The sequence below is a fragment of the Python bivittatus genome, unplaced genomic scaffold, assembly GCF_059951505.1.
Source record: "Python bivittatus isolate LINGU-HERP-01145 unplaced genomic scaffold, Pbiv_v1 ctg000570_np1212, whole genome shotgun sequence".
Classification (NCBI taxonomy): Eukaryota; Metazoa; Chordata; class Lepidosauria; order Squamata; family Pythonidae; genus Python; species Python bivittatus.
In genome coordinates this window covers 19,090,333-19,104,913 of record NW_028277097.1, presented here as the reverse complement: position 1 = coordinate 19,104,913, position 14,581 = coordinate 19,090,333, and positions in this window count along the sequence as shown.

Sequence of the window (14,581 nt, the reverse complement as noted above, 5' to 3'; positions counted from 1 at the left end):
TCACAAAAACAGCATGGCATGTCCATGAAGTCATCAAGGGTTGATCTGTACTTGTAGGAGACTTTACTACCACTATGTCACACCAGGAACCTATTTTTGTTCCATGCTGCCCAGAGTTGGTAAGGTGGACAGCTATATAAATGTGATGGCTGGCTGGCTGGCTGGCTGGCTGGATGGACAGATAAAATACCTTCTTCTGTTTCTTCATTCAATCCTTTAATAAAAAGGTTGAAGAACATAAGGTTCAGGCCACATCCTTGGGGTACCCCACTTAGTACGACTCTCCAATTTTATGAGGAAACATGCATGAACCCTCTTTGAGTGTAATTCTTCAGCCAGTTATGTAGCTACTCACTCAATAGAAGCACAGGGAGTAACTCCAATAAAGATGATGATGATGATGATGATGATGATGATGATGATGATGATGATGATGATGATGATGATTTAAATGTGCACTAAATTAAAATCTTCTCAGTTTTTGTTTCAGTCTTTCCCAGTTTTTAGAACATAATTTATGCCGTGTTATTGTGAGAAAAAAAATGTGGTCCTTGTTTCTGACATAACCCTTGCTGCTTCAGGTTTTTAAAAAACCAATAAGATGGCAGTGGCCTCTAATATCCTCTAAGCAAAGATTTTAATTCCTTGGTTGTGTTTTCCAGGATGACATTCCTTCAGGGACATCCATGGGGTGTCAAGATGATGACTGTACCTGAACGGTCAAAACCCCATTCATTGTTTATATCTGCCATATGTGAAAAAAGGGATGGGCTGCAACTTTGTGGTTGCAGCCACCATGTTCAGTTTGTTGATCTCCCCTGATTCTCTCTCTTCATCAACACCTGCAAAGCTTTCATTCCTCCTGCCATCATGGATGCTTAATCTTGAGATTGTTTATGTTCATCAGCACGCCAGGAAAATGTGTGCAATGTGAGAGGGTTTTTTTCTTTTTCATTGTTGAACTATTGTTACATATTGATTTGTACCCCTCCTTTTTAACTTTACACGTAGACCTTGCTTACTGACTGCCTCATGTAATGTCCATTTGAAGTTACAACGGTGCTGAAAAAATAACTTTGCAACCAAAGCACACATTTACGACCTTTGCAGTGTCTCTTTCTCTCACTCAGGTTTGCCATTACAGTTAGTGCACATTGTCCTATGCCTGGCCCATTTTTTTTCTCCAGCCTCCCCCTCGCAGAATGGAGCGATTGCCTAAACAAAGTTTGAAAGTCCTGAACTGCTTTTCTTAGCAGGCCAGCCTTTCCCAAAGGTGGTAACTACAAATTAAGAAGGTCAGCATTGTGACCTTAATTAGCCAGCTTGCAGCCTCTACCTGAAACTGACAAGACCATAATCAGTTTCACACTAAAGGCTTTCTTTTGCCTTCTAAGCAGTTGGGCTCACAGCCACAAGTGTGCTAGGCAAATAGCCGATGCCAGCACATTCCTTTCAATGTGCATTCCCCATTGTGTGCCTGCTTACTTTCTTGCAATTCCTCCTCTCCAATGAATGTAAATACAAACATTAATTCCCTTCCTGCTAATTATCCCAGAGCTGGGGTAAGCTTTCCAAAGGGTGGGGGAGTGGGAAAAACGGAAGCACAGTCGTGGTCACATGATTTCCCACTTAGTGACTGCATCACTTATCAACTGAGTCGCTGGTCCCATTTGTGGTCGCTAAGCGAGGACTACCTGTATAGACTTCTAGCAGTTAGAATATCAGATATTTCAGAACAATGTGGGTTTTTTTTGTTTTTGTGTTGCAAATGAATCTTAATAAATAGATTTATAATGCTTTAGCACCCCCATAATACATTAGAGTGCCAAGTAATCCCCAATGTTCAATTCTGAAAACAAATATTTTAGAACTGGCAATTATCTCAGGCCTGAAGTTACCATTATAACCAAAACCTGATTCATGCCACCATTTCCATTCTACAGAAAAATGCTTAGGGTCTGACTGGCAAATCTTTGTACTACAGAAAATATGAATTTCATTATAATTTGTATAACTAGAACAAAGCATATTCATTCCATAATTCTTCCAGGTTTCCAACACTTACTTAGCTGAATACATTTACAAAGCTGGTTTCAGAGTGTCAGAATATGACAGATTATATACCTGGTATTAAACAACAACAACAATAACACAACTCCATCTGTTTGTTTATTTGCAGGGAAAAAACAAAAAAACAAAACCAGACCAAGAATACAACCGCACATTTCATAACTGGTTGTCACTTGGAAGAAAGTATGCTGTCAGATTAAAAATAATAATAAAAAATAGACATTGTGCAGCCATACAACAAAGTATTAAAAATGAAAACAAACAAGCAAAACCTTTGAATTAGTGATTGGGCAGAAAATATACTTTTTATAAAGAAAGTTGTATGTGCTGTAAGTATATGTGTGCATATCTAAGTAAAACATTAATATAATACAATACCATAATACCGTATAATGAAATGATTTGTAAGTAGCTTAGCATGGTATGTGGGTTGTATAGCTTGGGCAACAAATCATAATTGAAGAAATCATGGCTTACCATGCTTTCTGAACACAATTATTCAAGTTCTCCAAGATTTAACCTGCTCGGTGTAATGAAAGATTTCTTCAAGTCTTTATTCCCAGCCTCTATCCTTTCCTGAAACACCATCACGTTGGCCATAACTTTCATGCAGGTCCTCTTGTATTCTACCAGCCTGGGCAGAAATTACTCCCCATTTCAACTGAATGGCCATTTCTCAACTTGAATTGATTCTCAAAACCAGTGGGCCTCATTTAGCTTAGCGGAACTTCTTTAGGGAAAACATTTCCTCCACTTCATTCAGGGCAGGCACATCCCAGCACTTCGGTATGAAGGTGGCACTTTGCTTGAGAGAATTTGGAGCACTTGACATCCGATGTACATTTTTTGCTGGAAAATAAATTTCTTGCCAATAGGTTGTTTTATTTTCTCCTGAAATCTTTTATCCTAATTAAACAGCTGGTTCTTTCTCAGCAGAGATAAATTCAGTTTACTTAATGGGTTTTCAGAGGTCCACAGCAAGGTCTCCATGGTCTAGACTTCTCGTGGATAACATCTGGAGAGTCAATTACTGCCTCAGCCAAGATCTATTGCACACAATGTCTCAAAGACTCCAGAAGATTTACATGGGAAAGCTAGTGAACTATAAAAAAGTTCCTTGGGTGATTACCCAACTGTTTCAAGAAAGAAGTCTGGGAAGGAAGGAAGGAAGGAAGGAAGGAAGGAAGGAAGGAAGGAAGGAAGGAAGGAAGGAAGGAAGGAAGGAAGGGGAATTTGTAGGTTGATAGAAGTGATATAGGGTTTCCTGCTGTTGGGAGGTAATATAAGGGAACACATGACTCCATGGGCTGCAGGTTAAACATCTCTTTGTTAGAGAGAGCACCTCCTTCTATTATTCAAATAAAGGAAAAACTCAGCCTTAAGGATCTGTTTGGGACTGTCTGTAGTCCTGTTTCTTGCTGCTCACTTTGCCTGACAGCCTTTAACTTGTCTTAATCCGCATTTGCTGCTCCTTTCATTGCAATGTTTTGTCTTGATTTTGCCCAACATATATGACTATATATAGTCACAAAAAGGGATTCAGAGATTTAAAGCCCAAGATAACAAAATGACCTAGCTTCCTAAGACTTCCTAGCTTTTTTAAACAACTTCAGATCTCCAGAATGAAATGAATTACACCTTAGGGTGCTGAGAGAAAACTATAAATATTGTTTCAGAGCCGTTGCCTGTAACCATTGAGAAATGTTGGGGTAAGATCTGGAATGACAGAGAACTGGAAAGAGATAAATGTTAATCTTATCACTGTGGAAGGAGAAAAAGTAGAGCCCAGATATTACCCATTGCTTAGTTTCAGTTCAATACTGAAGATCAAAATTCTAGAAAAAGATACTACGTAGATCAGTGTTGTCCAAACTTGGGCACTTTAAGATGAGTGGACTTCAACTCCCAGAATTCCCCAGCCAGCCATGCTGGCTGGGGAATTCTGGGAGTTGAAGTCCACTCATCTTAAAGTGCCCAAGTTTGGACAACACTGACGTAGATGGTTGGTCAGCATCTAGAAAAGAATTCCCTGAGCAGGGGTGTGCTTGACCAATTTCACCTCTCCTTAAAATGATTGTCCAAATAATGGACACTGCAGGCATATTAAATATGGACTCCCAAGTACTTGATCAGATTTTCCATGATATTCTTGATGACAAAATGGTAAAAGGTGGGTTCGATTTATTACTGTTAAGTGCAGCAGCAGCTACTTGTGCTCAACAAATGTCACAAGTGGTACAATTTGCTAGAGGAAGATATTCAGTGGAGCGATACAGGTTTTGTCCCAGCCCTGAGCATTTTATTTTATTTATTATTTTATTTATTTTTAATAAATGACATGGATAAAAGTGTGAAGATCAGAGTCATAGTTCCTGTGGATTGAGTATGCAAGTATGCAGGGATTTGGGGCATCTACATTATCAAAACTTCAACTTCCATCCATTAGCATGATGAGGGGGGAGGAAGAAGTGATAGTGTGGAAGAAGAGAAAAAAGAGGTGGTGATCTGTTGGAGGATGACTCCTGAGCTTAACCAGGACCATCGTGCATTAGACTGACAAATGATTTAGAATTTGTCAAGTAGAATGAATGTATATTTTAACAGGTAACTTAGCATTTACATCTGGATCAAATCACAGGTGATCTCAACTATATTCTATATTTAATTTCTCTCTCTCTCTCTCTCTCTCTCATTCTCTCTTTGTTTAGTCTTTCAAGAGCACCATGTGATCAACAGCTTGTTTCCTGTTGGACAAGTATTATTGGCTGAGGAAAGCAACAGTTGTAAGGGAAAGCAAACCACATAAGTTTTATCTCATTTTATTATTCTATTTTTTAAGACTATAGTGTTTTGCTGAAGAAGGAACCAACATCATTATGTCATTGGCTCAGTTCTCCAAAATGTTGAAACGCTAACTGTCAGATTCTACTTCATGTTCCTGGAAGGAAGATATCATGGGTAAGATTTTGCAAACCAAAAATGTTCATTTTTATCATCTGTGTTCTGTGTGGATGGATGGATGGTTGCTTGGATCAATGGACTGTGAGACAGACAGATAAGATTTTTAGACATACAAAAATACCCATCTTAAAATAAGGAAATAATGTTGTGGGGCTGTAGAGATTTTTCATATCAAGTCTCATTTTTTTCTTCTGGGATAGGAGAGAACTTTTCTCTGAATCAGGGTTTCAAATTCTGAAAACATCAATCCTTCTCTATTTTCAATCTGATGCATAAACAGCCAGGTAGGAAGCCCCCATGGCATGCATTGTAAAGCTTCTGGTAAGACTTTGCCCAGAGAATTTTAGTTATGGAGTTGATTAAAAAATATAGTACACAATAGTTGGTCAGGACCAAATTCTGCAAAGGGCCTCTGTGTGATCAACTGAGTCCTCCCTTCCCTGGACTACCAACATGTTTAAAAATCTTTGTCAATGAAGAAGGAAAAATACAAATACCTTGTTTTCCTTTCTTGAAGAAAGCACCTTTTCTTTTTCTTACAACCAATTGGCTTTTAACAGCCTCTATATTTACTACCTTAAGTAGACTTGAAGTAAAGAAAACAAATACCCCCCCCCCACACACACACACACAACACACTTTTCTTTTTCTTTTTTCTATATATATACACACACATACATACCTACATATAGTATGGATAGATAGATAGATAGATAGATAGATAGATAGATAGATAGATAGATAGATAGATAGATAGATAGATAGATAGATAGATATTTAAGGAAATCTGGCATTTGCCCAGACCACCCTAGCAATTATTCTCTAACTTTCAAGTTTCTTCCACACACAGCTGCTTCCCTGTTATTATCTTGAGGACAGTCCATCTCTCCAAATACACCTGCACATGAATTGAACCTGTTCAAAAAGCAGCTGATTAGCAAAGGAAAGAATTTAGATTCTTGAATTTTATATTAACATCTGGTCTGTGAATGCAGTGACGATGGAGCAGCCAGGAGCAAGGGTCTGCTCTGGGTCCTTGGTAGGCATTCTTCCACATGCAAAAAGCCTGTGTGAAATGCTATTTTGATGCCCAGAGAGACCTATCCATACCCTCATTTTGATTACTAGTGACTTCTTTGCAGTCAAGAAAATAAGGAGTGACAATTCCACGGCTTGAGATGAAAAGCTGTGCCACCTTCATTTGCAAACCTCCCTCCACTTTGGGTCAAAATTGATGAGACATAAGAGGGTTGTTGTATGGATGTAGGTATATATGTATGATTTTAGTGTGGTCATGGGGGAGTTGCAAATTTGATTAAACCAAAGGCATGCCAACAGGGATTCTTAACCCTTTCCCCACAACTATCTGCCTGCTAAAGAGGTTATCTTCCTTTCTTTCTTCCTTTCTTCCTTTCTTCCTTTCTTCCTTTCTTCCTTTCTTTCTGAGGTAAGAGAGATGCCTAGTCATTTTTTCTCCAACAGTTGAGACAACATCTCTGAGCTGGCAGTGAAAGATAATTCCTGTTCTAGTCAAATTCAGAAGCCTCTCATTTTAGCTACTTGAACTAAAACAAGCCACAGAGAGAGAGTGGAGGAGGAGAGACAATGTTCATACTGTCTATAGAACTTTTATTTTTAATTAAGGATTTTTTTTTTCTGGACCAAGGTAAAGTCCTCCTGAAGTGGAGCTCGATTTCTGATGGCTACATAAACATATCCATCTAGTTTTCTTGATGACATAACAGAACTGGTTTGCTCCATTTTTTTTTTTTTTTTAATGGGATGATTTCTTGACTTCCCAGCATAGCCTAAAGCCCTAGGAGTTCCTGGTGGTCTCTCTCCAAGTACTAAACATATCACAAGATATGTTTGGCTTCTTCAAGATCACCCAAGATGCTACCTTTGTTTTCACCCAGATAAATCACTTGATTACTCAATGTTTTGAACTGGTTCAGAAGTGCACACCTGCCTCCTAATGGCCTCAATACCAAGTGGTGACATTAACATTTGAAAAAGGAAGCAAAAAAAAAAAAAAAAGGGGGTGGTGGTGTTTAATTCTACTCTACTCCAATACTGGTTAATGTAGATGCATAGGAACACCCTTTGGGATTTTCCTAGTTTTATTAAATGCTTGTTCAGATTTTCTTCATCCCTCTGACATCTTATCTGAAGATGACCCTCTACATTTATTTTCAGGCCTGGCTTCATTTGGATAGTGACCAAAGAGCCCTTCAGTTGTAGCCACTGGGTGTCATTTTAAATTCTCCATGGTGTTCTGGAATGAAGTGCTCTTGGAAAATTGAAAATGACAAATGATTCTCAGACTCTGCTGGGACACTTAGAATTTGGCAGTTGAACACGCTGCCTGCTGGTACTGTCCCATTGTTGAATATGAAGAACTAATTGCAAAGTTTCAGAGAATACCTCGAGGAAATTTCACATCATACAAACTTCCATTCTCCTCTCTCCACCCTGCCCAATGACATTAATGATACTTCTGGTAAAGCTAAAGTATAGGGTTGCATTATCATTCTCAAATCTTGCCTTCTTTTCAAGTGAGGTGGGGATCAATAATGTTCTTCTTCACATTGGTTCTGAAAATTGATAATGCTGTGGTTGGGACTCCACAAGCCCCACTGGTAGAGGGGAAGAAATGCTGATGGATGACAAAGTACCAGCTCGGAAATTGTCATCATCATTTGTTGTTGTTGTTATTCAGTCGTTAAGTTGTGTCCGACTCTTCGTGACCCCATGAACCACATCGCGCCAGGCCTTCCTGCCCTTCACTGCCTCCCTGAGTTTGCTCAGTTTCATGCTCATTGCTTCAGTGATGCTATCTAACCATCTCACCCTCTGCCGTCCCCTTCTCCTTTTGCCTTCCATCTTTCCCAGCATCAGGGTCTTCTCCAAAGAGATCTCTCTTCGCATTAGGTGACCAAAGTATCTGAGCTTGAGCTTTATTATCAGTCCTTCCAATGAGCAATCAGGGTCGATTTCCTTTAGGATTGACTGGTTTGACCTCCTAGCAGTCCAGGGGACTCTTAAGAGTCTTCTCCAGCACCACAGTTCAAAGGCATTAATTCTTCGGTGCTCATCAGCATCATATTTGTTGTTGAATGACAGAAGACATTCACTTGGCAGGGCAGCCATGTTGGAGACACTGATCTTCATTGCCTCTGAAGGGCGAGATTCAAATCACTTGATGCTGTGCAGTGCACAATCACCCCTGCTGTGAAAACAACCTCATCATTTAGAGTGACTGGAGCAACACTGGAACATTTGGATTAAAGATGAAGCTGGGATCCAGCTGTGAAGAAGAAACCATGAATCCAAATGAAAAGTGAGGGAATCACCTCTGGATGGCTTTCACTGTGATTCCAAGACAATGCTCATCTATAATGCAAATCATTGTAGATCTCTCCCAGGGCTCAGAAGAAAATGTCCAAGGGAAAAACAATCCAGAAAGTGGGTGGAAAGGAATCCTGATACAAGAAGCTACAGTCAGGGAAAGACATAATCTCTTCCACCTACTTTCTCTAGTGCAAGCGAAGAATGCAATTCAAATACTAAGCATCTCATAACTCATGTCATTTGAGCAGCATTTTAAAACAAATTCCACGTTTAGATCGCCAACATTTTCTCCCTGAATAAGCAAATTTCACTTTTGCTTGGTGTCTTCACACACACACAGTTTGCTTTGTTTCCATCAGTTTCTGCATTAGTTTTCTACTCCAAATGTATTTTTTAGGAGTGATGGTAGACTTGAACATCTTCCTAGTCCAACATTATAGTGGCTGTCTTTTATACAAAGTTTTTGTCCCTTATATACATAATTTTAATGCATATCTTCTGAGCCTCACACTATATGAGAAAATTCTGCAAACTTTATAGGAATGCTGAGGACAGAGGAGAGGCAAAATGGACATTGGAAATAAATCTTGTATTCAGACCTATGTTTCCTGTCTGATTTTAGTTCTCACATAAGGAGGATAAACATCTGCAAAGCGTATTTTGTCTTCAGTTCTGAGCATTGCACTTTAAGAAGGATGTAGACAAACTGTAAACTCAGAGAAGGATAAAAAGAGAGTAACTGCATGGAAATCAAGTGAAAGGTTAAAGGCTCTGATCCCTATATTTAGCCTGATGGTGAATAAACCATGCAAAGTTCTTCAGATAGTTAAAAAATATTGGAACAGGGCTGTAGAAGGAAAAGATCTGGCTCAGCATAGAAAGAGATACCTCAAATCCTTTCCTTTCCGGTTGCTTTTAAATGATCCCACCTGCATACTTGCTAGAGCTGTGGAGATAAAAGCAGAAATTTACAGCCCAGCTGGGATGTGTGTATAAGAATATAGCTGAGAAATACATGGAGGAGGTGTGGGAGTTTTCCTTGTCGTTTGGAGCCAGCTGGAGTGAGAAAGCAAAAGGGTTATTATAAAGAGCTGAAATTGCTTTTTCCTTTAAGGTATAGATAACCGGTATATGAAACTGCTGGTTGAGATCATCCGTTGGTTCTTGGTGTGGTATAATCAGTACACTTACTTTTACATCTCTATCTCGAGCTGCAATGGTGAGACTGTTAAGATCTTATCCTGGTATCTGCCAGGGTTTAGAAGGGAGAGAACAGGCTGAAATTGAATCTTAACAAGATGAAGTTGTGTTTGTCCATTGGAGTGTTTGTGTGACTCTGGCGGTGGTGTCTGCTGAGGGAGAAGCACTACTCCTGAAGGATCAGGTCTACAATTCAGAGGTTCTCCTGGGCATTTGAACAGCAGGTGGGGGCATTTGCCCAGCTTCCACTGGTACACCAGTTGTGGCCCTACCTGTGGCAAGAGGATCTTGTTACAGGGATTTATGCTGTCATCATCACTCAGACTACTGCAACACACTCCACATGGCTCTGCCTTTAAAGACCACTAGGAAGCTTCAGTTGCCTGGTATCCACAGGTGGGAGCATATTACACCTGTGCTATGGGTCCTTCATTGATATCCTGTAAGTTTCTGGTGCTTACATTAATCTCTGTTAAGTTAGGGATTCCCTAATTTGAGAGTTGTGGGAAGCCAAGGGATTAACCATTGTTTTTCTATAGCAGCACCAGCTCTCTGGAATGGCCTCCTGCTGGAAGTTAGACTAGCTCCAACTTTAGCTACCTTCTAGAAACAGTTGTCCAGTAGTAATGTATGGCTGTGAGAGCTGGACCATAAAAAAGGCCGAGCGCCGAAGAATTGATGCCTTTGAACTGTGGTGCTGGAGAAGACTCTTAAGAGTTCCCTGGACTGCTAGGAGGTCAAACCAGTCAATCTTAAAGGAAATCAACCCTGATTGCTCATTGGAAGGATCGATAATGAAGCTCAAGCTCAGATATTTTGGCCACCTAATGCGAAGAGAGATCTCTTTGGAGAAGACCCTGATGCTGGGAAAGATTGAAGGCAAAAGGAGAAGAGGACGGCAGAGGATGAGATGGTTAGATAGCATCACTGAAGCAATGAGCATGAAACTGTCCAAACTCAGGGAGGCAGTGAAGGACAGGAAGGCCTGGCGAAATATGGTTCATGGGGTCACGAAGAGTCGGACACGACTTAACGACTAAACAACAACAACAAGAAACAGTTGAACATGGAGCTCTTCTGGTGGGTGTATGGGACCTGACAACTGCTCTTTCTGGATTGATTTTTCAGATTTGTGTGTTTTGGGGGATTTTGGATGTTTTAATGTTTGCATTCCTGGGGAACCACTGAAAGTCCTGTGGAATTGCAGTAAGGAATAAGAGTTAAGCAGCTAAATGCCAACAGAAAAAGTAGCAGGCTAAATGTGCCCGAAGCTACAGCATTATCATGGCCAGGAGAGCTTAGCTGGAGTACAAGGAAACAAGACCAGGGATGGTCCAGCAGCAGGAGGCTTTTGAAGAGGCTCATTGAGAGATCTAGCAAGGAAAGAGTCCAATGGAGTGAGGCCTAGCGAGAGGTCCAGTGACTGTAAATAGTGCAGTGGGTGAAGCCACCAAAAAGGCCCTATGGACAACCATGAGTGGAGGGTATAGTCTGCCAAGAAGTGCCTGCAGGAGAGGACTACTGAAGAAGTCCAGAGGAAGGGACCTACCAAAGAGGCCACAGTAGCATTTGACCCACAGAAGAAGCCTGGCAGTGGACAGTGGTTACCAGCTGCTAAATAGGCTGAAGTCAGCAGGGAAAACTTATTGGGAGGAGGTGGTATAAGGCTTGGCTCTGCTTGGAGGAAACCCCAGAGTTAAATCCACATTAGGCACATTTAGCCATCTGAAAGGCAAATCCTGGTGGTTCATAGAGGACCACAGTCTATAAAGTATTGTAAATCAAGCGAGAGGGGAAGGTACACCAGCCTACATTTTTTATATGGCAGTGAAGGGAAGAAGTGATGCTATCTTCTTGTATCCAAACTGCCTGATTCACATAGTTAAAAGTTGTTTGACAGTGCAGCGAATTACCTGAACAAGCTGCGGACTCTCCTGCATTGAAAAAAGTTCAAGCAGAATCTAGACATCTTTCCATTTCTAGAGCTGAACTTCCTATATGAAGCAAGGCTTGGGACTGGATGACCAAGAAAATCTACTCTGCATTGAGGCAGAGCCCTTCTTTCTCCTATTGTTTTCTTTCCCCCTGGGACTTTGAGGCAGCTGAATTAGCTGGACCATACCTGCACTCCAGCTATGAAAGGAAGAGGTCTTCTGGATCTACAGTAGGTGTGGTCAGAAGGATAGGTTGCATTTGCATGTTGAAGAACAGGCTGCCGATGACAGAGGAGGAAAGCAAGAGATGCTGGGACACAGCTGTCTCAGAGAACATCCAGCAGGGAGTGCAGAAGAAGGTGCTGATTCAAAAGTGTGAGCAACCAAAGGCCCAACAGCCCCGCCAAGTTCTCAGGAAGCACCAACAGGCACTGGTAACAATTTTTCCCCTCCCAAAGACAGACACTAAAAGGTGCTGTTTTATAGCAGCTTGGGATTGAGGCAGCTGACCCTGGACTGGAAGCCTAAAAGCTACCAGCCTGCAATGAAGCCACCAAACCTGGAATGGCTAAAAGGTGGCTAGAACTCAGACTAAGATGCATCTCTGCATTTCAGAGCTGGAAACCTGGCAATTTACACAGGAGGGAACAATTCAAGCCTGCCTGTAAAAGAAGAAGGGGAAAGAGGCCAAGAAGCTAATAGAAGCTACAGATTAAAAATTCTTGGAATCAATTGTAAATAAATGCCTAGTTAACAATAGATATAGATTTAGAAAATAAGGAGGTATCCTCAATTTTGCCTGGAAAATCATAATTTTTGCATAATAGTTCTCTGCAACAAAAGGAGGGGAAAAATCATTTTCTGTAATTGGTATTATTTCCCAAAAGGAACCTCTTACACGCATCCTCTCTCTCTCTCCAAATGACTGATCATCCCTGAGAAACTACACGCATCTGGTGGATAAAGGGCTCTGAATAATGGAAGAACCTTAATCTGTTGAGCTTGTTTTAGCATAATGCTAAGATGTGCCCCACTTAGTGATGGAAACTATTTGATGGGGGCTGTTCAGTAACAGTTCTTGGATGGGACATCATCAAGGAATGCCAGGGCTATAAGATACCATAGACTAGGACATTCAAACAAGCAAGCCTTGGATGAAGGCAGTAGAAAATTATTTCTATATAATTGACAAGAAAACAGCATAGACTTGTTTTCACCAGGAATCAACCTTGATTTGAGTGACCCACCCTTCCTTCCTTCCTTCCTTCCTTCCTTCCTTCCTTCCTTCCTTCCTTCCTTCCTTCCTTCCTTCCTTCCTAACAGGGAACAATTTATCATTTGGGCTTCTCCATTTTTAGCTTAGAAATAAGGAGTGTTTTAGAATCACAAACCATACTCAGACTTTGAATGAGCAGTTTTGAGAAGCTCATTGGAAATCTCCATAGTGTCTCAAAGCTGTTTACACATACAAGGCAGGGGAAATGGGGTAATTTCCTCTCATTTTATGAAAGACATCTGGGAGAACATACCAACAAGACTTTTAATCACACTTACAAAGAACTGTTCACCTTTGGATTGCGAGAGATTAATCTGACGATCATTTAATTTGCTCTAATTGGAGGTACATTAATGTAATCTGAATTCATGACATTCATCTCAATTTGTTAAAATGTTCACAGGCATTTAACTTCATCAGAACAAAAAGAAAAAGAAACTGGCATATTGCTCATACTATATATTTATTTTAAAAGAAAAAGTCTCTGTCATTCACCCAATCCAGAGAATATCCAAGGAATACATTGATGGAATAATACACATTGTTTTAGTACTATATCCTTTTTCTTCTACTTCCCTTAACACTTTCAGAATAACCAACTGCAAAGGCTGAACAAGATAAAATGCAGAGAACTTGACATTTTATGTCAAGTAATGAAACAGCAAACAAAGCAGAAACCATAATCAGCATAACAACTGGTTTGAAATGGCACTGAATGATGCTCCAAAGTGCAAGAATATTATCTTATATAAATACAGGCAATTTTTTTTCCCATTGAATGTCTTCAGCTACTTACCCAACCAGATCAAAATTGAGAGCAGCATGACTTAAGGTTTCTAAAAAGCTCTTTACTTCTGAATTCAGACAGGCCATAGGACTGAAATGATGATGAAATTAAACTCCTTCCATCCGAAGATGAACAATTCTTTGAAAGTGAGATCAAAGTCTTGTTGATACAGTCTCTTGGATGTCTTTCATAAAAGGAGGGGAAACTACCCCATTTCCCCTGCCCTGTAAATAGTTGTGAGAGATCGACAATGACAGCACTCAAAACTACCTCCAAGTTTGAACATGGTTTATGATTCCAAAAAGCTGCTCATTTCTGAACTCAAAGTGTCTGATTTCTTTCCCCTAGATCTCACTAATCTGAAAGCTTGGCAATGACGTTACATGCAAAAGAGTTGACTCATTCCCCATCAGGCAAACGTATTAGGCCCTCAGAAGACCTGGTTGAATCCTGCCAAGTCTTACAAGCTGAAATTCCACCTGCAATATTTTGCTTTTCCAGTTTTTTATATAGGAAGACTGTGGTTCTTATGAAGTTTGGTTAAGGGAAGAATTAAGGAAGTGGTGACCGAGCAAAATTTGGAGGTCAGTGGTCAAGGTTGGAGGTATCTAGAATGACAGGAAAACGACCAGTATAGAACTGAATAAGTCAGATGTGCAATCAAGAGGGAGCTTGGTCAGCAGTAACAGCCTGGAAGCATCTCATCCTCTAACAGTAACTATCAAGTGGAAAATAAGAGTGAAAAGTTAATGGAATATAAACTAGTCAGCAGCCAACCTTACTTGCAGGAGAACAAAGATGCACATTCCCAAGTACAGTAAGATGGGTGGCATATATAAATTTGAAAATAAATAAATACCTCAAAAATCCTCTACCCAATGCCCTTGACAGCCTGCACAAAGCTCCCAGTCCTGCTGAATAGCCAGCAAATGTGGTGTCTCATTCATAGCAAACATACACACCTCACAATATTCTTCAGACAAATGCTCCATTGCAGTGCTC